This window comes from Ambystoma mexicanum, chromosome 8 (genome assembly GCF_040938575.1).
Source record: "Ambystoma mexicanum isolate Mex_15411 chromosome 8, UKY_AmexF1_1, whole genome shotgun sequence".
In the NCBI taxonomy this organism is placed as follows: Eukaryota; Metazoa; Chordata; class Amphibia; order Caudata; family Ambystomatidae; genus Ambystoma; species Ambystoma mexicanum.
In genome coordinates, this window is record NC_090929.1 from 1,657,271,094 (window position 1) to 1,657,293,459 (window position 22,366).

The window sequence follows — 22,366 nt, forward strand, 5'->3', positions numbered from 1 at the left end:
AGCCAAGCGTAAAGGTTGAGGGTTTTGATGTCTGGATGGAGAACCTGACCTCCCTTCTGTGAGAGTAGGTTCTCTCTGAGTGGAAGTCTAGAAGGTCCGGGTACCACGTTCTCCTGGCCCAATCCGGGGCAATTAGGATCATGGTTCTCCGGAATCTTCTCAACCTCCTGATTATTTGAGGAATGACAGGGACCGGTGGGAACGCGTACAGAAGCGGAAACTCCCAGTCCACTATGAACGCGTCTCCCAGAGCTCCTCTCGGGGGAAATTCCCTTGAGCAGAACAGGTCGCATTTCCTGTTTAGGCTGGTGGCAAACAGATCTACCTGGGGGTTCCCCAAAGGGCGAAGATCTCATGAAGGACTTCCTGAGCTAGCTCCCACTCGTGGGAGACTGTGTTCTGCCTGCTCAGAGCGTCCGCTGTCAAGTTCTTCTCTCCGGCTAGGTGAACTGCTGATAGAGAGATTCCTTCTTTGATTGCCCAAAACCAGAGCTGCATCGCCTCTCTGCACAGGGGTAGTGATCCTACGCCTCCTCTTTTGTTGAGGTGATGCATGGCCACCGTGTTGTCCGTCATTATCAGGACATTCTTCCCTTGTACAGCTAGCAGGAACGCCTTCAGCGCAAGTCTGATGGCTCTCAGCTCTAACAGGTTGATATGTAGTCTGGACTCCGATGGAGACCAACGACCGCTGATGGTCAAGTCGTTGGCGTGGGCTCCCCACCCAGTGAGTGAGGCATCCGTGACTACTGTTATCTCCGGCCAGGGTTGCCAAAAATGTTCTCCTTTCAGAATGTTCTCCAGACAGGCCCACCACTGAAGGTCTCGAGCCACCCTGCCGGAAACCTGAAGAAGATCTGTCATTCTCCCTGAGAATTGTGACCACTGAGTCCTCAGTGCCCACTGGAGGAATCTCATTCTCAGGCGAGCCTCTGGCACTAGGAAAATGCAGGATGCCATGAGGCCTAGCAACCTCAAAAAGTCGAAGGCTGGGAGACGTTGGGCATGTTGGAACTTGGTAACCATCTGTAGAATATCTTGAGCCTTCACCTCTGGTGGCAAGGCTTTTCCCAGGGAAGTGTCCAGGATCGCTCCTATGAACTGGAGTCTCTGCGATGGTATCATTTGTGACTTCTTTAAATTGAGGGAGAAGCCCAGTGTGTGAAGGAAGTGGCACACGTGATTTAGCTGGATCTGAGCTTGTTCCGGAGAAACAGCCCTGATCAACCAATCGTCCAGGTAGGGGTACACGTGAATCCCTTCCCTCCTTAGACTTGCAGCCACTACCAACATTAACTTGGTGAAGACCCTCGGGGCGGAGGTCCGCCCAAATGGCAGCACTCGAAATTGATAGTGAGAGTTGCCAATTGCGAACCTCAGGTATTTCCTGTGTTTGAGATGGATAGGCACATGGAAATAAGCGTCCTGAAGGTCCAGAGATACCAACCAGTCCTGGAACTGAAGGGCCTGGAGGATCTGAGAAAGAGTGACCATCTTGAATTTGTCTTTTCTGAGGAATTTGTTCAATTCTCGCAAGTCCAAGATGGGTCTCAGTCCTCCGTCTTTCTTTGGAATGAGAAAGTAAGGGGAGTACCAGCCCTTGTTCCTCTCCGCTACAGGTACCGGTTCTATGGCACCTTTCTCTAGCAGGTCCCAAATTTCCTGCAAGAGGAGCGGATCTGGAGCTTTCCGAGAGCTGATCCCCGGTGGATGACTCTGAGGTATACGTAGGAAAGGCAGGCAGTAACCTTGGGCAACTGTTTCCAATGCCCAAGCATCTGACGGGATAGCCTGCCATACCGCCAGATGTTGAGTCAACCTGCCTCCTACAGGTGTCCTGTGAGGGGAGTCCTCAGAGTGGTTTTGGGGCGGCTGATGCAGATGGTAAAGAGGTACCTGCTGTTGCTGCGGCTTTTGAATATCTACCCCGTCCACCTCGGGCAGCTCTTCTTTGTCCCCTTTGAGCCGGTCGTCCTCTACCTCTTCCGAATGCGGAGTAGAAGCGAAAGGACTTGCCCCTCGCAGAGGTTCCTGTGGGACGAAAAGGAGTCTGACGGATTGCAGCTCCTAGGGATTTTGCTGCTGCTTTTGAAGTTTGCAGTTTTTTCAAACTGTCATCCGCCTTTTTCCCGAACAAAGAAGAGCCATCGAATGGCATGTTCAAGAGCCTGGCTTGCACATCTGGGGCAAAACCAGACTTTCTCAACCAAGCAAATCTCCTGGTTGATGTACTTGCCGCCATTGCTTTGCTGATACTGTCAGCCGAATCAATGCACGTCTGGAGGGATTCACACATAGCGTCTTTACCGTCCTGTATAATATTCAGGAACGCATCCCTTTCTTCTCCCTCCGGGATGCAGTCAGCCGCTGTAGAAGCACACTCCCAAAGTGTATGGCTGAACCTAGCAAGGGTGCAAGTAGCATTAACAGATTTTAACGCCATGCTACATGCTGAAAAGACTTTCTTTGCCATAGCGTCATATTTTTTATCGTCCCTGTCCTGTGGGACGGTAGGATAAGCCGTCTTGACATCGGTAGAGGATGCTGCCTGTACCACCAGACTTTCTGGGGATGGGTGTTTAGACAAAAACTCTGGGTCTGTAGAAGATACCCTGTACTTTGTAGACAGTTTTTTATTTACTGCTGGTACTACATCTGGGGTTTCCCAGTTTGTCATGATCTTTCTCTGAAGAGCTTTATGAAAAGGCACCACAGGATCCTCCTGTGGGCCTTTGTCAAGAATATCCGTGAGGTCATCTTGTTGGAAAGATTGTGAAGGTGCAGACCACCCCATGAACTCTGTGATCCTGGCCATTAAGGCTCTATAGGGGGTTTCAGCATGCTCCCCCGGGTCTGGCTTAGCAAACTCCACCTCAGGGGAAGTGTCTAACCCACTTGCCTCATGTAAGGAATCATGAAGATCCTTTAACCTGCGCTCTTCAGAGGAAAATTCCTCTCTAATTGGGGTTACAGGTCCCTGCAACTCAAATGTGTCTTCCTGTTCAGACAATTCACCCTCTTCCAAAATTGAGGACATAGTTCTCAATTGTTCTGAACTCATAAAGGGAGTAAATCCCATTTCCAAGGCAGAGAGTGCCGAACTTGTCATTATCGGCCTCGAAAACGTCGATGTCGTCGACGTCTAAGGCTTCGAGCGTGGCGTCGAAAACAAAGGCAGAGGCCTCGAAGACCTCGACAGAATTGGAATTCTACTCGACAATCTCGAAGCCATCGACGTCGAGGACCTGGGGATAGTCACTGGGTGTGTCGTAACCGTGACTTTTCTTGGCGTCGACGCCGGTGTCGAAGCCGGCGTCGAGTCGACAGACCCGTGTGTCGAAGGTCCCTTCGACAAAGGCGTCGAAGACATCGACCTCGACGGAACCCTCGTCGACGGCACCTTCGAGGAAGGTTTGGAGGTCATAGCCCTACTCGAGGGTTCGAGACGCGCTCGAGAGGTTTCCTTCGCCGGGTACTGCGACTCGCAGCGTTTTTGACCTTCGGTTCTATCGACCAGAGCATCGCTCTCGGCAGTCTTCGAGGGGGTCGAGGCCGCTTTCTCGAAGACGCTCATCATATTTTTTCGGAATTCCTCCCATTCAGCCCGGGAACTATGTTTCGTGGGGCAAGGGATTCTTTTTGGCGAAACAGAGGAAGACGGAGAAGGGGATCTTCGACGTCTCCTCTTCGAGTGCTTCGATCTCGAGGAGTGATGAGACCCACTCCGAGACCTGGAGCGCGAATGGTGACGAGGAGACTAATGTCTCGACTTCGTCGACGAAGAAGAAGCTTTAAAAGTCTTACCTTTCTCCAGCTTCCCCCTACGCTCCTTCAGAGCCTTAGCTGTCATGGACATACAGTCCTCGCATTCCGAACAATGGTGTTCAGCTCCCAAACACCACAGACAAACTCTGTGAGGGTCAGTCAACGACATCTTTTTCCCACAATCTCGACATTTCTTGAAGCCGGATCGAGGAGTTGTCGGTTCCGACGAGGAAGCCATCGAGTACGGGTCGAATGACTCGAGGTAAATAGGATTAATCTGACTAAGAACTGAGCAACGGTATTCCGAGGCACTGAGTAAGCGCGGAAAAACGGAACTGAGCAACGGACGCTGCGCGCGGCCTTTATAGGCAGGATGACGTCAACGTCGATACGGCGGCTGTCGAGGGACATCGACTCGGAGGATGTCGACGCGCAGCGCCCTCTAGAGAAAAAATTTTACGAGGCCAGCAGAGCTGGAAGGAGATATCTAAGATGAGGAATACGTCGGAGGACACAATCCCTTCGAAATTAAGGTAGAGAACTGCTAAAGAGCCCAGCTAACAGGGGAAGTAGGCGAGGGGAAACATTTGGGATATGCAAACAAGGCAATGTGTCAGAGGAGAAGCATCCGGGTGAGCCAGAGGAAACAAAAGAGCAGTGTCAGACTTAGTGAGGGGTGTGAATGCAGAAAATGGTGGAGAGGCTGAAAGATTAAAGGGAAAAACAGAATTCTGAAAACCTGGTTGAGAAATAATTCGCGAAATCCACAGAGTGAGTGGATACGGAAGAAGGATCAGATGAAGGATGGAATGCATTTTGAGAAGGAAGAACAGTAGACAACGATGTGAGGAAAAGGAAATGGGGCCAGAAAAAGAAAAGGCGAACTCGTAAGTGCTGCACTTCTAGTCCAGGGTTCCTTTTCCCCCCATACTTCTGGGACATTCCGTGCTATGGGAGGGGGATCAGTCACACAAAACATGAGGTATTCCCACAATCTTATTTTAGGTCAGGTCTCAGTGGGAGTCAAACAGTAGCACACAACAAGGAAGTTGTTTTTTTTCAAAAGTGCTTAATTACCATTTTACAATTGAACACAAACTGTAATAAGAAAACCGCCAAACTTGCTCAAAATGTGATTCTTTTCACATATATAAATATTCATTCATCCAAATCTACTCCACAGAGAACTGTTTCTCTGTAGTTCAACCCTATCTAGCCCAACACAAAACTGAATTACCACAGCCTACATACAGTCTCAACACACAAATCACATCTCCAACCCCACACACATAAAACTGAACATGAAATCCACAACCAGTGGAATGATGAACTAAGAGGTGATACTATGGGTTAGCACCCAGCACCGATACAGCTGAACTTGTGTGCCAATATTTTCTCTCACGTGCACACTACTGTTGGTGATCTCTACGTGATTTTCATTATATTATAATACAGCATATTTCTTTACACAATTTGTTTACTACAACAGATTGTATTGATAAACATGTTCAATTCAACAACTGGCAACTATAGTTTCTGCCAAATGGGTCTATAATGATTCTCATGACCCAGTCTTCCTCAGGGCACGACACCTTGCAGTCTCAGGGTGTACCATATTCATACGACCCACAGTATTCGCTCACCACCTCACCTGGGCTTGTTGGTTAGGCTGCAACGCAAACAAATGCAGTCAGCCAAGTAACTCATGGCAGGTCTCTTACGGTACTAATGGTGTTCATAGTCTATAGTTTTACCATTTTGCTCCATGCTCCTGCACGGGACACAGTCCGCAGAAGATGCGATCACCCCCGCTCCCACCACCACCTATGCACCCACTAGTGGACCATACCAACGCTCTAAGGATATGTCCACCATGTGATTGGTGCTCCTACCAATCTCCATGCAACACATGCATTCCGCCAACCCACCAGGTGATGACTTGTGTTAAAGAACCCCAATGTAGACACACCCTATCACCCACATTGTGCTATTTCCCTACCGATAACCGGGCGACAGTCTCTCCTTACCTGTATGCCCTCACTGGGCCATAGTCACTTAGTAGGCTAAACAAAACCACATCTTGACCACACAACTTAGTCAGGTGTTGTTCTCTTCAAACAGAACCATCTATTGCGGTTAACGCCAGTAGTCTATTTTAAGCAACCACCTTCACAAATGTAATCTCAACGTCCGTACCTCAGGAACTGGCGTTGCATCAAACTCACCCTCTCACTTCAAGGCTCTGAATACAGCCGGGAGAAGTAATTACACTTTGTTGATCTAATCTGCCTCGTGGCAACCGTTGTTATGATTCGGACAGCCGTAAAGGAAAGTACCATCAGCGGTAACCTGTACATGACATAAGCCACAATCCTTTTAAATCCATCTTTCATGCCCATACTCTTCCTACACTGACCCTGTAGCACCTCAGGAGAGAAACTTACTGTGTCAGCACACTGCGTCACACGACTGGCGCTCAGCGTCACGTCGACACTACACTATCTTGTTCCCGGGCGCCACATGAGCATCCCACATATTGCTCTCAGCTGCCCAAACCTGACATCAAAGAGGCACTAACCGCACGTTATCAGAGCGCCCATCTTGATCAGGAGTTGAAAATAACCTCTATGTGCACACTGTATGAAAAAAAAACTACCACTGGACTAGGGGTCAACCTCTACATCCTGTATTCTAAAATCACATTTACTGTATTGCCACAAAAATCCCAACTATACCATAACCAGGCATATGTTATCAAAAAGTGCTTATCTGCTGGACACAGCAACCTGATCAGAGTACTCTAGGGGTCTGTTGCAGTCAGGTTTCAAGGGATGTGCCTTTGGAGGTGGAAGTAACTTCAGCAATGCATAGCATTAGAAGATAAAAGATACTACCCATCTGGCAATTGTCGCTTTGGAGACTGAGAGCTTTTATTAGCTCCTCTGAAGGTTACAAAAAGTTAAGGCATAGTCCTAAATTCTTTAGTTCCATCTAATTAGAGTTTAGGGCTCTTTGGATGTCTAGACAGTGAAGAATCTTTTCCAGCTCAGCTGAGGGATTGGGGAAGAAAACTGGCAGAGCGTGATCGTGGGCAGGGGTATTGGATTGGTCCTCTCTCCTGGCTCAGCAAATTCTGGAGAGCGGGGAGAAAGAGTGGTGGTCTCCTGGGCTGGTGAACCAATCTGGCTGACCTCCAGGGAGCTATTAAAATTACTGAGCACATTGCCCCTTTCTGAAACTTGTGAAGAGCTCAATGGATCAAAGGAAAGAGAGGAAAAGTGTAAGCCATCATTCCTTTGAACGCAATCTCAAGAGCATATCGCAGGGAGTTCAAACCCTGGACCTCCCTGGAAGCAAACTAGAGACATTCCTTAATTCCACTTGAACTCCAAGAAAAGAAGAAAGACTGGGGCACTGGCGGATGCATTTCTAGGTTGGCTTACGACGAATGACCTACCTCTGTATTGTATACACCTGGCACAAACTGCTAGAAGCCAAATGTGCAGAATCGCTGCCCCTCCCAAATTTGAACCACTAGGGCAGTGAGCTCTCTTGATTAGATGCCCCCCGAGTATATGTAAAACTGTGACACAGTTGTCGGATCATATGGACACTCCTGTTCTGAATATTGGGCAAGAAGGCACTCCATTCTAGAAAATTGGTTGGCTGTTTCTGATCTTCAAGGAAAAAATGTCAGAAACCTGTAGGAGACTCAACCACCACAGAAGGGAGAAGTTTGTGGAAGGTAAGGCAGCAATGAGGGGCAGGATCTGTAAATGGCATGCCAGTTAGTAGGTTCTTAGGGTCCGACCACCTATCAAATCCTGAATAATTTCCAAAAGGATCGGAAATTGCTCAGGGGATCGAATGACTAGTCCAAGAATCTCTGTGGGCCATCTGAGACCTGCACATCTTCAGACTGGGCCAGTGGCACTGCCTGGACACAAGAGGACATGAGTCTGAGTAGCCTCTGAAAGCACCACACACTGATGCTGGAAGAGTTCAGAACGGGCCTGTGTTCTGGACATCTATGATCCGTTCTGACGTTGGAACTATCTTCGTTAGGCGAGTATCACAGCAGAAGCCTATGTAAGTCAGGTCCCGTGCAATGGTTAATGAAAACCTTTGCCAGTTCATCGATGAGCCAAGATCGAACAGCAGGTCCAGTATATATTGGCGTTGCAACTCTAACACTAAGTGCACCCTCACTAACCAGTCGTCCAGGTAGGGGAATACATGGATGCCCTAGAGGCAAAAGGAGGTCTTAAGTACCGACATCTTTGTAAACAGTCTAGGTGTCTCGAATTCAGGCCTAAGGGAAGGACTCGATAGTGGAAGAGAAACCCTCTATGTAGAGGCCAGATTGAAATGTGGAGGATGCACATCTTTCAGTGCAGTTTCACTGCTGAAGAGCAGACAGACGCTGGGCTGGAGTGATCTGGAATTTTTCAAGGGGTAATGCCGGTTGAAAGCTGCCAAATCCAAAATTGTGCCCCGGCCCACGTGGTTTGATTTTGGCACCGTAAAACAGCCTGGAGCAAAACTCACACTTCTTTTTGGATAGGACACTTCCTCTATGGCATTCATCACAAGAGGTTTCGAGATTTCTTGCCCTAGGGAAGGAAATCCCATCTGCATTATGGAAGGGTAGAAAGGAAGAACGGGGTGGGGGGGGGGGAGCATATAGGGCCAGGGTCTGACTGGGGCATAACATTGTCTCTGGCATCAATGAAAAAGTGCCCCACAGTTGCAAATGGCAGTTCATTCTGTTTGAGTAGTACCCAAGGGGAAGGTTTTTGATAAAAATGATGCAAATTGTGCATTTTAAAGAATATTCAGAAACACTGGTCAAAACTACTACCTGCATGGTAAAGTAACTTATCAAACTGGCCCACACGGGGCAAAAAGTGGCCCACTTCGGCCCCAAAAAACAGGCCCCAGCTAGGATTGTGTGTTTTTTGGCAAGCCTGAGTCTGGGAAGGGGTAGGCTGAAATCCCTGGTGCACCGTGGGACCAACTCACACCATCACTTACTGGGCTTCTTGGTTGCAGTAGAGGAAGCTCTGAAAAAGATTAACCTAATCAATGACAACTCAAAATCCAGGCCTGGATGGCGGCCCACAGCCTCTGTCTAAATGACAAAAAAACAGAGCTCTTGATTGTCGGCACGAAGCCCGCTTATCCAAACTAGACCTACAATACACATCTAATATAGACGGTAACCTAATCAAGGTCGCAAAAGAAATAAAAACACTGGAGTCAACCTGGACTCTACTTTATCACTAAAAAGACAAGTCAGCTCTATTGCATCATCTACAGCCTACACCAATAAGCTGATTAAGGCGTGTAAATCTTACCTCTCCCCGACCAGTTGTATGACGTTAGCTAGAGCTCTAGTGCTCTCTAAAATAGACTACTGTAACACGCTTTTCCTAGGTTCCTCAGAACTCAATCTCAATAGACTCGAGGTCTTCCAGAATAACTCACTAAGGTCTGCATTAAGTATTCCTAGATCCAGCCACATCTCGAGCCTAAAACAGAACTTGAACTGGTTGTCTGTGCGCGACAGAATACCTCTCTGCGCTCTAGCAATCATCCACAAATGGCTGTCTAACTCTACTCCCATTTAGTTGGCTGACAAGTTCTCCAAATACCAACCGGCCCGTCCTACTAGATCCACCCATTCCCAACTCCTCATAGTCCTGAGGTTTAACTTAAAAAACGCAGGTGGCGCTAGCTTCCCAGTTCAAGCTGCCAAACTCTGGCACTCTCTATCCACCCACCATTAGAATGCAACCTTCCTTTGGAATGTTCAGAACAAAAGTAAAAAGCTGACTCTCAGAGAAATCCAACATCTGAGGCCCATCAGGCACTCATACCTAGACGTATATATTTTGCTCTCATATTCGTGCAGTCTTTAGCAATGATCATATGTTATTTTTTGTCATGCCATCACCTAATTTATTTATTGACCCAGACCTACCTGTAACCTTGGCTGCCCCAACTGTGATTACCTATGTATGTACTTTTTGTAACATGTTAAGCCTTTCCAGCACTCAGTTACCTCAGGGTGAAGTGCGCGTTATAAATATTAACAAATACAAATACTCTGGGTCCCACCCTAAATAACCAGGGTAATCCAGACGTAGACCACTTGGTCACTGTGCTTAGAGAGGTGCACCTTCAACTCACTGATGAGGCCCGACTAGGCGGAAAACATGTGTCTGGGGTTGCTCTTGGTACTCTTGTTCAGAGGAGATTTGCCTGGCATTTTGGTGCTGGACTACCTTTGGGTGGGACAAACGCTGATGCATATGGACATTCCACCTCTGTGAAAAGCGCAGTGAGCTAAAGCGTGGTTCAAACTCTCCCAGGGGCCATCCACCCTAGAACAAGTCGATGGGTTGTGTTTGTGACGGTAGAGGGAGTCCCAGGCCTTGTCTTGAAGATTAAATTGAGGCCCGTTGACAGATCAGCCTAGCCAACCATGAGACCACATAAAATAGTGGAGAAAGTGTGGGGGCCAAAGACAGTTGGCCCAACGGACATCCTAATTGGAGCAGACCACTACACTCTGGGAGCAAGAGGGTCCCTCCATAGGGAGGCACTAGGAGTGGATCTCGGGCTGGAGACTGTAGTCCTAGCCATTCATGTGGAGGACTTCATACTTGTGGTTTCCGTCATTTTAAATGAAATGCTCACTGGCCTCAGTACTTCAAACGGCATCACAACAGGCTCCTATTCCGGGTGTGGCCCTTCGAATTTGGATGCTTTCAGAAAGCTTGGCTTCTCTATAGGACTAACTTCTGGAACATGAGCCTTTACTAAGGGGTCCTTGGCTGAACCAGCAATAGCATCAGCCCTCACTGAGAGACTCTCGGGAGCCCCCCCCGGGAGGCGTCGTGGGGGAGGGACTCTGACCCACCAATAGATTTTTAAGCCCTCTGAGGGAGCCACAGAGCGCACTCCAATATGGATAGCCCACATCATGGGATCCTCAGAATTGCTAATAGAAAAGTTAGCCAATAAACTGGGATCTTTGAGGCATGCTCAGTATCTAGATCAGCCCCCGACCATGGAGCCTCAATGAGTAACAGCAATGCAACAGCTGGACCAGCCCCTCCCGTGACTAGAGATCCCTGGAAAGGGATCCTCAGACTGGACAGATCTTAAAAGAAGTTCAATTACCGGTTGTCCACGCTTTTCAGAGATGAAATCGCAAAGGTGTTTCAGAGCTGGACTAAACTCCTCCCAGCAATGCATTCAACGGCCTAAAGAACATTACAATAAAAACACGCGTCCAACCAGTGTTCTGGCAACAAATACTCCAGACTGAGTATTTGCTGCAGTGTAATGTTGCCTGCACGAGAAACAGGCAACAAAGCCTTTTATCTCCAGGCAAAAGCGAATGGAAAAGAAAACGCGTCACACTGGGGGGGAAAGGGTGGTTAAAAAAAAAAAAAAAACCTGGTGCCACATGTCCCATCCAAACCGTGCTGAGTAAAAGGACTGAAGGCAGGTACCCAGATGTGAGGCTTGTGCAGCACATACAAAGGAACCGCATAAAATTTTAAATAAAGGACACTTGGTGAGGCGAAAAAAATGCTTTGGCCCCGTCCCAGCAGTATGGAGGAAAGGGTACAGGGCGCAGGAGTAATTTTGTTTTTAGCAGCTAAGACAAAGGAGCCCATAGGTGGAATGAAGAGAGAAAAGGGCATTAAAAAAAAAAGTCCAGGAGCAGGATTTGTTCCAGCAACAGTCAGCACGTTTAAGGGAGGATCTCAGAGTAAAGTTCAGAAGTGAGCCAGAGTTGAGGAGGTTCACGTGAGAGGCGGAAAGATTGAGTGATATAAAGTATAAAGATGGCTGGAATTAAGAGAAACAAGCAGAATCAGGTGAAAGAGTAAATTCGGAAGGAGAGGGTAGAAAAGTAGGTGGGGAAGAAACAAACTGACAAGCAAAGAAGGATCTTTGGTGGTGTGCCATGGTGGAAGGGGACAGTGGAAGGCTGGTTAAAACAAATGTTCAGTACTTTGTTGAGAAGCAAATTAGCCGAAGGAGAATTCAACGTGGAGAATGGAGGAGTAATCCAGTATGCTGTGGAAAGTGGAGGTGAGTCTTGGTTGAGCAATAGAAGTAGGAGTGGAATGTGCAAGGGCGGGCCCCTTAATTATGTGTGGGAGCGAGGGGCCAACAGGCCCCTCTCTGCCGTCACTTCTCAGTACAAAACTCAGACCAAGTTCCTCCAGTAGTGGGTATGCCCCTCCCCCTTATGCGATGTTAACTTTGGGTTACATTTGCGTAGATGGGACCACTGAGCAGGACACAAGGCATCCATTTTGTACCCCCTTTCGACTCCATCTTGGTCACCAGGCCTCACTGTGATAGTACAAAATGCTTCTCCCCTTTTCCCCGCTGCAGCAGCTCTGAGCACATGGCCCCCACCCTTGTTCCCACTCTGACTGGAAAACTCTGCAGCTCCATTCTCACGCTGAAGCCCGAGATGCTTGCAACAAATAATAAATGTAACATCTCTTTTCCTCTGAGATCACTGTCTTGCATTTGAACCAACATGAGCTAAGCACATAGCTCGTCCATCTCCACAAAAGTGTCCTTGCCCCCTTACCCTCGCCAGTTGAAACTTATTGCCATTCTAACCCTGTGTCCCTGCAAGATATTCCTTTCATGTGCCAGACCGCTGACCATGCTATGAGGCCCACCCAACAGACCCCCAACTAACATTAGACCCCTGCTGCAGTATATCGTGCCTAATACTAACAAATGCCACATACCTGAGATTCTTGTGAGACTAACCCCACAGTTCAATGAGAGTATTATGGTGGTCAAGACCCTTAAACCTGTGACCTGTATAACCCAAATGTTACAGATGATATAGATACCTGTGTGATTTGTATAGTGACATGATAAACTACTGAGGGTCTTTTTGATCAACCATTATTTAGTGCATGCATTATTTAGAATGTATTCATTAGCTTAGATAGTGACCACCGTGTTTCACAACGACCGGACCTTCACCCCTCCGGAGCACAGATGTCTGACGTCAACCCTCCCGCCAACCAAGCAACCAACCCGGAGGAAGAGATGATGCCCACACCTAAGACACGACCCTGGCTGACCAATCCGGGTCCAACGTAGCATCATATGTTAGATATGTCAATGTGCTTATATAATGTGTTGTAACCTTGATGTGGTCAGAGCGTTCTCAGAGATCTAGATAAACTTCTTGAACTCTCGCAGCCTGCTTTTTTGTGCCTTATTTTCTGTCCAGGGAGTGTCTTTTATTCATTTTACACATGTAAGTCAGGGAGGGCACAAACATTTACCTTGACCCAAATGGGCCCACCACTTGAACAATTATCCGGGAGGCAGTAAGATGGTGCTGTAGGACCAAATTAACCCAAGTCTCAACAAACCACATCAATCTGTCAGTGACAGATTGACTATATAAAGGGGTGGGACCACTCCCTTATTTTAATCATCTTTGGACTTGAGAAGGATTTTGACTGGGTCTTTATCAAAGTACAGTCTGGCCAAAATCCTCTGCCAGTGTTGAAGAAAGAGCCTTCCCTCATCAATACCAAAGGACCATTTGGTATGCACTACCTGTGTGGACTAAGCAGTCCTACCTGCGGCTTGGACACTAACCAGGATCCTGCTTCACTGTAAGTGTCAGCCCAGCCATCACGCACAAATGCCTTTTCAGTACAGCCCCTGCCTACCTGTCACAAATTTTTAAAAAAATGCAGTCCGCAAGACCCTCCCAAGCTGCCAACATTTTGAAGCTGACCACCCCATGATATAACCGGAAATGATCGGGTCGATCTAGCTTCCCTGTCAGAGCCTCCAAATACTGGAGCTCTTTGCCACCCACAAGCAGAGAGGATCAATCCTATTTATCATTAAGGAAACACCTCAAGACTACTCTTTGCAGATGGTCCACTTCTACCTTAAAGTCTGACCTCCTACCAGCCGTAACCATGAATTCTGTAATAGGGCCCGATGCTCAAAGGTTTGGTGCGCTTTATTAGTGCAAAAATAAATAAACATCCTGTGCGTGTTCGCATGGAACTTTGCTGGCTGGGAAAGGCAGGACAAGGTCCTCCCTTAGACATGGAGAACTTGGGCGAGATCCCCCAGCGACCACAAAGTCTATCAACAGATCTGTGCTTTGTTTTCCACCTCAAAGAGCTTTCAAGCAGATGTGGCCACTTCCAAGTTGCCACAACATCCCCCAGAGCTGCCATTGACATGCAATGCTTTTCGAATCCCATTTGAGACACTCCAACATTGTCTACCTGCACTCCAGCCGCTTGAGCCGATCACCAATTAAGAACTGCATTGTTGGACCTCGCAAGCATACTCGACAGCTCCAAGGCTCTGACTCCCATTGCCTGTCTTTTCTTTTCCCAATTTGAGACCATCACCACATCGCATTGCTGGACCACATCGAGCAGACCAATTGTAAAGCGCCTTGAAGCCGGTCAACACGGTTTAAACTCAAAAACAAGTCTAAAAAGGTGAAAAGAGTAGGTCAAGACTTTTGTCAAGTCTAAAAAAGGTATTTGCTGTGGGTCTGCCGCTGTAGGCTGTTTTAAAAGGCTTTAATGACATTTAAGAACCCACACCATAGATTTTTAAAAGGCATCCTTCTTGAACGTGTACATTGCTACCGAAAATAGTCTGGTTTCAGACTCAAAGTGCCTTTTTCCAAACAAATTTATGACATCTTTTGTATTTCTAATACAATCAAAGCCTCCTATTTTTACAGAACCTTGATTGGAAATGTCCTTTATTTTGGTACCACTGTACTATTTGTTGTTTGCACTGCTTCAGCAAGACCTCACACACCACCTGACAAATATAGCTGATCTCCAACCCAGTTACCACAAGGGGACAACAATGTACACCAGCCGGGTTGTGCCCGTTTCACTTTTATGATTGGGATCAGTAATGGTTTAGCAGTAATATGGGGGTAAGCAGGAGTTTTAGACACCAGTCCCTGTATTGCCACAGAACAGTAGTAATATTCTCACAGTTCCAGTCACTGATGGTATTGTGTCGGCAGCAGTGGAGTGATGAGCACACTATTGGCTGAACTCCTGACTACCTGTAATTTGTTAGGCAGTGCAGGACCCACAAGTGCCCAATTAAATAGCATGTGTGAGTATGTTTTCAGACAGTTGTATTAGTGTAGATCAAAATTCAGGTTGACCTAAGTTACCCAACAACGCCGGTGTGCAATAAAACAAAGTAATAAAAAATGTATGTTAGGCGAAGAGTCTAATTTCCAAAGGATATAGCCAGAAAACCTGTTCCATTCCATCCCACTTGCAAGTGTGATGAACCCCATACAAAAAGCACTTCCTATGAGGCTAAAAACCAGTTGACATACTCATAGCTCCAGTGTAAACACACGCGGCTGCCGTAGGACATCCCTATTCCGTGAGATGGTTGTCAACTATTTTGGCATGCAGCACATGAGTAAAAAAAAAAAAACTAAAAAAAACACTTTTTTTAAAGTCAATTAAGTAACCCCCCCCCCCCCCCCCAAAAAAAAACACACTTGTCATGTGTTCTTTTCTAGTGTCCCGCCCGAGGCCTTATACAAACGGTGTCAAGGATCCATTCCATTTGACCCATTGGAGACAGGAGAAACTGAACCAATGGGAATCTAGTTCTGGGAGTTTGAAGGAAAACTAGCAAGGCCAAAACCAGGGCTCAAGAGAAACCAGCAGAAGAGTTTGAGGAGGGGCTGATAAAAGGAACAAAATGTGAGACGACCTGTGGAGTCCTCCAATCCCAGGAGACTAATAGAACAGTCATTGGTACCGCCTCAAAGCGCTGTGGGGTTGAATGCCCTTTGCTAGAACATAGTACGATGTAAGAGGTGAACAAAGGATTTCTAAAATACGTGTGTGGATTTTTAGCCAGCACAAAGGTGGGCCGGGTGATTAGGTCTCTTGCGGCTACACGTAGGTAATTCTATAAGAGACTGGGTGCCGTGGCAGGTTGTCAGAGGAGTGGGATAGTCGGAATGGTCAGATTATGTGAACAGCTGGTCCAAATGTTTGCATGGGTCTCAGCTGTTCTATAGGATGAGAATGTGCGTTATGGATGTGTGTAATCGAGAATAGCTTATTGATAGGCATGCAGGTGAGTGGGCCAAGGCGATGGGGATGGGGATGGGGATGTGGATTTATTTTGTTGTGGATGCTTGCTTGCCATTCCATAGAAGTGAGATGTATACCTGTTTGGAGAGTATTTTGCCAAGCGTGTCGTAAAGGCTTGGCTGGGGTTCCTTCAGAGGGGCGGAGGGGTGATGTGTCCCCCCCACCCCTTGTCGACGCCTCAGGGTGATTGGTTTATTTATTATGCGCCTCTACACAAGTGATCCAAGGGTGCCCCAGCATTCCCTTTAAGGCATGAGAAATATTCTTCGAGGATTTGGGCTGAGTTTGTCAGGCTGTTGAAGGGAAGAGCCAGGTTTTGAGAGCCTTTGTAAAGGATAGGTGGTCTTCTATGCTACGGATGGTTACAGCGATAGAGTTCCAGATGATGGGTGCCTGGACTAAGAAAGGTGAGCAGCCTATTTTAGTTGATTTTGTCACAGGTATGATGAGGGGCCGGGAGGAGTGCTGCGCCTGATCAGAGGTTTCTGTTAGGCCTGCATTTTGTGAGTTTGTGCTGCAGGTATTCCATCCCTGTCTTGTGGAGTGCCCGGTGGGTGATGCACATTGCCTTGAATGTGGAGCGTCGCCCCTTAGGAAGCCAATGAAGGATGCAGAGGGCGTGAGAGATGTGTTCTCCAAGGCCTAGGGCTAGGAGGAGCCCAGCGGCAGTGTTTTGTACCCGTTGGAGTTTTCTTAGTTGCGATGCAGTGTCTCCCAGGTATAGGGCATTGGCATAGTCTAAGGGTGAAAGGATGACTGGCATCATTGAAGAGACACTATGCTGGAAGATCACATAGGGAAATAAGAATCGGACAATGCAAATGTGTAAGAACCAGCATTTTGTCACAGAGTTGATATGATAAGCTCAGGCCTGTGGTTTTTTATTGTGCTGGAGTGGCCACAGAGTGGGTTCGGGAAAGAGGCAAGTCTTCCCGCAGAGCATGATCTGAGTTTTGCCTGGGTCGAGTATGCAGTGATTGACAGTCATCCACCGCTCGATTTCTGAGAGCATGTTGAGAAATCAAGGTATGAGGCAGAGGGGTCCTTTGGGATTTTGAAGACGATTCGGGTGTTGTCTGTAGTTTTAGCAGATAAGGGCATGGGATGAGTGCGGGAGGGGAGTTTAGGTTAAGGTTAAAGAGCAGTAGGGGGAGAAAGGCCCACTGCCACACACCGTGGGTGACTGGGCAGAGGGTTTGGGGGGATAGTGGAGGAGAAAGGAGGCAGATGTACTAATTGGGATCTGTTGCAGAGGAAGGAGGATATCCACTTTAGAGCAGAGACCCCGATGCCTAGAGAACGATGTTTGTCTGCGAGGGTGGGGTGGTCAATGGTGTCAAAGGCTGATGAGAGGTCGAGTAGGATTAGGGCAGCACAAGTGTCTTGAGCTCTTTCCAGATGAAAACTAAGCAAGATTCAGTTCCTCATTGGGGTCTGAAGCCAGATTGGACAGGGACCAGGATCCGGTTTGATTCTGTGAACTGGCATAGTTATGATTATGCCACTCGGTCGACTAGTTTAGCTATGAATCGGTTTGTTTGAGATGGGTCTAAGTGGTCAGGATGAGGGGGGGTCGGGGGGGGTCGAGTGTGGGCTTTTTGAGGAAGGACAATGTAGGAGGTTTTGAATTCTGCAGGGACAATGGCAGAGATGAAAGAAGTGTTCACAATGGCTCTTGAAGTCTCTGGGGCAGGTGGATGTCAGTATTTCCTTAAGTAGAGAAGGGGGGCAGGGCTCTCCAGGAGGTCCTGAGGCACAGCTGTTAGTAGCTTCATAAATTCAGGGCGTGAGGAGTGAAGGATGAGAAGAGTGGTGGGGGGATACAAGGCGGTACTGATGTCCCAAATGAGCAAAGCTATTTTCGAGGTGATGGTGTTTCTTTCTAGGGCTATGTTGTGGAAGTGGTCGAAGAGGGTTTGTGTGTGGATAGGGGTGGAGGAGGTGCATGCTGGTGAATAGAATTCTGAGATTAGCTTGTTTTGTACCCTGTAGGAGTTAGGAGAGTTGTTGGTTCTATTCCAATAAGATTTAATTTGGCCTTGCATATTTCTGCTCGGTAAGCCCCTAAACTGGGTGGTATATGCTAGTCTGTCTGAGAATGAACGGTCTGTGTGTTGCTTCGATTTGAGTGTTTTAAGGGCAGTGGTGAACCATTTGGGGGAGATGCCTCATTTATTAGAGAAGGATCTGAGAGGGGCAAGGGGGCTGAAAGATTCATAGAGCCAGTCGTCGAAGTGGGTGATGGAGATCTGATCTGAGTGGAGGGGTGAGGAGGTCAGGGAGGTTAGAAGGGATTCTGCAAGATCAGGTAATATTTTGACTTTCTTCCACTGCCAAGATTGGGTGTCATCAGAGTTGCTGGAGGGAAGGGGGTGCACCGTGGAAACATTGAAGAAAGTGGCTGCCTGGTCAGTCCAGATGAGTGGGCGGAAGAGCAGTGCAGTGATGGTCTGGTGAGTTAAATATTAAGTCAAGGGTGTGACCTGCAGGTGTTTAGGGACTGACACTAGCTGTACTGGATGTAGGAATCCCAGGTAGTCCTTTAGAGATCGCGGCAATAGCGCTGTGTGGGATGTCCAACCAGATAAAGTCACCTAGTATTTTGAGGAGGTAGTGGGAGACCATTACGGCTGCCAAGGAGTCACTAAGGGTTTTTTCAAAGCGCCTATTGTAACCCAGCGATCTGTATAAGAGCATGAAGCTGTGGGTGAGCTAAGCGATGACTTGAAATTTTAATAAGAGCGTTGCAGGCATGCTCCTCAAAGTGCGAGATGGAGAGGAGGGGTTTGTGAAGGATGGCAATGCTGCCTGCCATTCTTGTCCTGTTATGTACAATGAGATTATAGCCTGGACGGAAAGTTTCAGTGATCAAGAGATCATAAGCTTGTAAATGCTGTGGCTGATTAAAAAATTAAGAAATGGCACCTTGCCAGGAACAAAGCCAAGAAGCTGACTAAACCCTGTGAGAAATGGCACCTGAAACTGGACAAAGTGAACCAAAGATCTTTGGGAAACTGCGCTATTCCCGACCAAAGAGGCCAACTAAACCCTATGAGGAATGATGACTGAAATAACTCTAAAACAGTGGGCCTCATTACGACCATACCAGACCAGCAGAGTACAAGTTTGTGGGCCGGATGCCCTCCCGCCCGCCAGGTCTGACCTAGCAGGTGGAATGGAACCCACTCGCATACTTTGGACGGTAGCACCGGCACCATTATTAATGGTACCGGTGCTACCGTCGTCCTCATTCCCATTGAGTCCTATGGGACTGAAATGGGGAGTTACATTTTCCGACGCCTGGCTTCAAAGACCGCCCGGGCTGTAATGCCCCGGTGATTCCATAAAGCCAGGCGCCGGGAAAAAAAAAAAAAACTCCAGCGGCAGCCTGCCGTTTTTACCGGCATGACTGCCGCCGGAGTTGTAATAAGGCCCAATGACTGAGAAAGGCAAGTTGAAAATATTAGGTTGAATTTGAGAAAACCAAGGGGCTGACAAAGTCCTTTGAAGCCTTTGTTGAATCTGACAAAGGGCACCTAAAAGAATTGTGCCTTATCCCAGAAAACATCAAGAGACCAGAGGGTGTCTCTAAAAGCAAGCTCATGGTACAAGAGGAGCTCACCTCAGACAGGTTAAGCGGAGCTCAAGAAAACCAAAAGGGTCTGAAAATTGTGCAGCAACTTAAGGAGAACCTACACAGGTTGGATGCAGTAGGGGGTGGGGGGAACCAGCCAGTAAAAACTAAAAGAAAAAAAAGGGCGGGGTCAGGGAGGTAAGCCTCTTAAATACTGTAAAGTAGAGGTTGATTCCATGCTTCTGATATAATGTGAATCTTAAGACAATGAGAGGTGATTGTTGAGCCCCTTTAGAGCAATATATGCATGCCTACATTGTTACAAATGGAGAATGAAAAACACTTTCCTTGGTGTAATGGTTTCTTTCAAGCGGATCAGACCACCACTAACCCACCAAGGATATTTAAATCAATAAATAAAGGTCTTGGAGGCCTTATCCGCTATGCCACCAGGGATTACAATAATGCTGTTTTAAAGGGTGTTCGGCCCTTAAGGAATCTTTAAGGAATCCTTAAGGAATCCGGGACCAGGGATCTCAACAGGGTTCATGTTGGAAGGGGGTGGGGCTCATCAGCCCTTTTAAGCTCTATGTTCTTACCATGTCACACCCTGGAGCCAGGTAAACTATAGGTTAATGTAAGTGGCCAATCCTGGGAGGGGGGTGAGGAATTTAAGGAGGTGTCAGTGTGTACATCTGGGTTAGTTGGGTGAGGACAGGAGGGGGTGGAGGACGTCCGAGAAACCAGTGAAGGCAAGTGTGCAGGCTATTGTTAGGAGGGGGTCTGTAGAGTGTTTGTGAGAGAGAAAGGAGTGTGAGCATTAGGGGTGGAGTAGTATAGTAGTAGTGACAGAGGTAATAGTGGTTGGGAGTAGAGGTGGTGCGAGTAGCCAGCGTAGGACATTAGTGGTAGAGTGGGAGTTAGTTGTAGAAGGGCTAGCAGGGCACCATATCCCTGGGAGTCCCTGAAGGTTGAACAGGGGCTAGTACAGAAGGTGAGCAGGACACTGTATGACTGGGGTCTAACAGTGAGAGTGGTGCTCAGTGCACCTTATCTTAGAATAGTAGAGACAGAGAGAGGTAGTGGTAGTAGAAGCGTGAGAATAGTGGTCGTGGTAGTAGCAAGAAGAGCTACATTGAGTGGGATGATAGGAGTAGATATTGGTATAGAGTTGAAGGAGGAGTTAGAATTAGAGGAATAGTAGGAAGAGAAGGAGTGGGGTGAGAGGAAGGAGGGAGAAGGAGGAACAGAGGAAGAGGAGTAGTGGGAGACATCAGTCATAGTAAGAAGGGGAGTGGGAAAGGAAGTAAGATCGAAGGGTGGCGGTGGAAATGCGGAGTGGGAGATTGGAGGGCTAGTGACTTGGTGGGGGGAGAATAGTAAATAAAAAGTTCAGTATAGAAAAGGCTCAGGAGTGAGAGGCTGTGAAAGGTGTGAGCGTGACGCTGGATTAAAAAAGGCACCATTCCCAATTTTCCCACCAACTAACCAATAAAGGGAGAGTTATGAGATCCCTAAGCAGTCAGATGGCCAAAGACTTGCGGATAACGCCATTAGTTGTAGTAAAAAGAGAGACAGGTAGGGGTTACCGATCCATAGCCACCAACAGCCTGGTAGGGACGTCTGCGAGGTGGGTCCCAAGCCCAGGGAAGTCGAGAGAGAAAAGGGACAGCCCGAGAGCCAACTATTCAGCAGTCCCTTGGACCTCAAAAAGGAATCAAGAAACAGCTATTCTGACAATGTATTTTAATATTCTTCCTTCGATTTCCTTCAATAAAAGGAGAGGGAGAGTTATGAGATCCCTAAGCAGTCAGATGGCCAAAGACTTGCGGATAACGCCATTAGTTGTAGTAAAAAGAGAGACAGGTAGGGGTTACCGATCCATAGCCACCAACAGCCTGGTAGGGACGTCTGCGAGGTGGGTCCCAAGCCCAGGGAAGTCGAGAGAGAAAAGGGACAGCCCGAGAGCCAACTATTCAGCAGTCCCTTGGACCTCAAAAAGGAATCAAGAAACAGCTATTCTGACAATGTATTTTAATATTCTTCCTTCGATTTTATTCAAAGAGTCAGCGTGGTTATTTGTGGCGTGACGCCCCGTCACAGTACACTAGCCCATTGGGGCTCACTGGATCTCTTTAGAGAGAAAATGCATTATGCTCAGCCCATTACAAACAAGTGACGATCCATTGAGAATTCAAGGTATCACTAAACCTTTCTCCGACATGATTGCACTAATTGCTACTGTTATTAGTCCAATGACCCCAGAAAGCTGGTTGTAAAGATAAAGTGCATGCTGCGTTAGGTTATCACATCTGCGCTCCCGATTGGGCACAACGGCACTTACACCACCCAGCATCCCACATCTCCTGAGAACCATTTCTCTTCAAACTGAATTAATTTGCTGTCCCCTTCTCTTTCACACTTTCCTTCTCACTTTGTGTCCTGAAGACAGTCTACAGCTAAAACACACTATATAAACAGCATTAGTTCTGACACCTTAGTCACCATTATTGTTCGCTACTCCCACTTTTCTGCCGCTGGTCCCCCCCACTCCCTCTTCAGACAGTCCATCTTAAGGATCAAGCTGCATGTCTCTACAGCTAGTTAACTATGTCATTTCCTATAAGCTCTGACTTAAATGTAAAACAAACCATCAATACAGGATTTTAAGCCCAATGAAGAGCATCAACCTCAAAAGAATAAATGTTTGCACTATACTGAAGCTGTGACTTCACTCCTCTCAACATGTCAAAGTCTAAAAGAGGCCTGCAGGTGATGTGCAAAAGCATTTCTTTCCAGAAGGGTACTGTGATCTCGGTGAGGCCATTAAACAATT

At 47.4% G+C, this 22,366-nt stretch overlaps 1 protein-coding gene across 3 annotated transcripts in view; it reads right to left on the reverse strand.

Moving 5' to 3' along the window:
* The window catches only part of CACUL1 (CDK2 associated cullin domain 1), a 598,839-nt gene that overhangs the window by 72,856 nt on the left and 503,617 nt on the right, over positions 1-22,366 (reverse strand). The window lies entirely within an intron of this gene.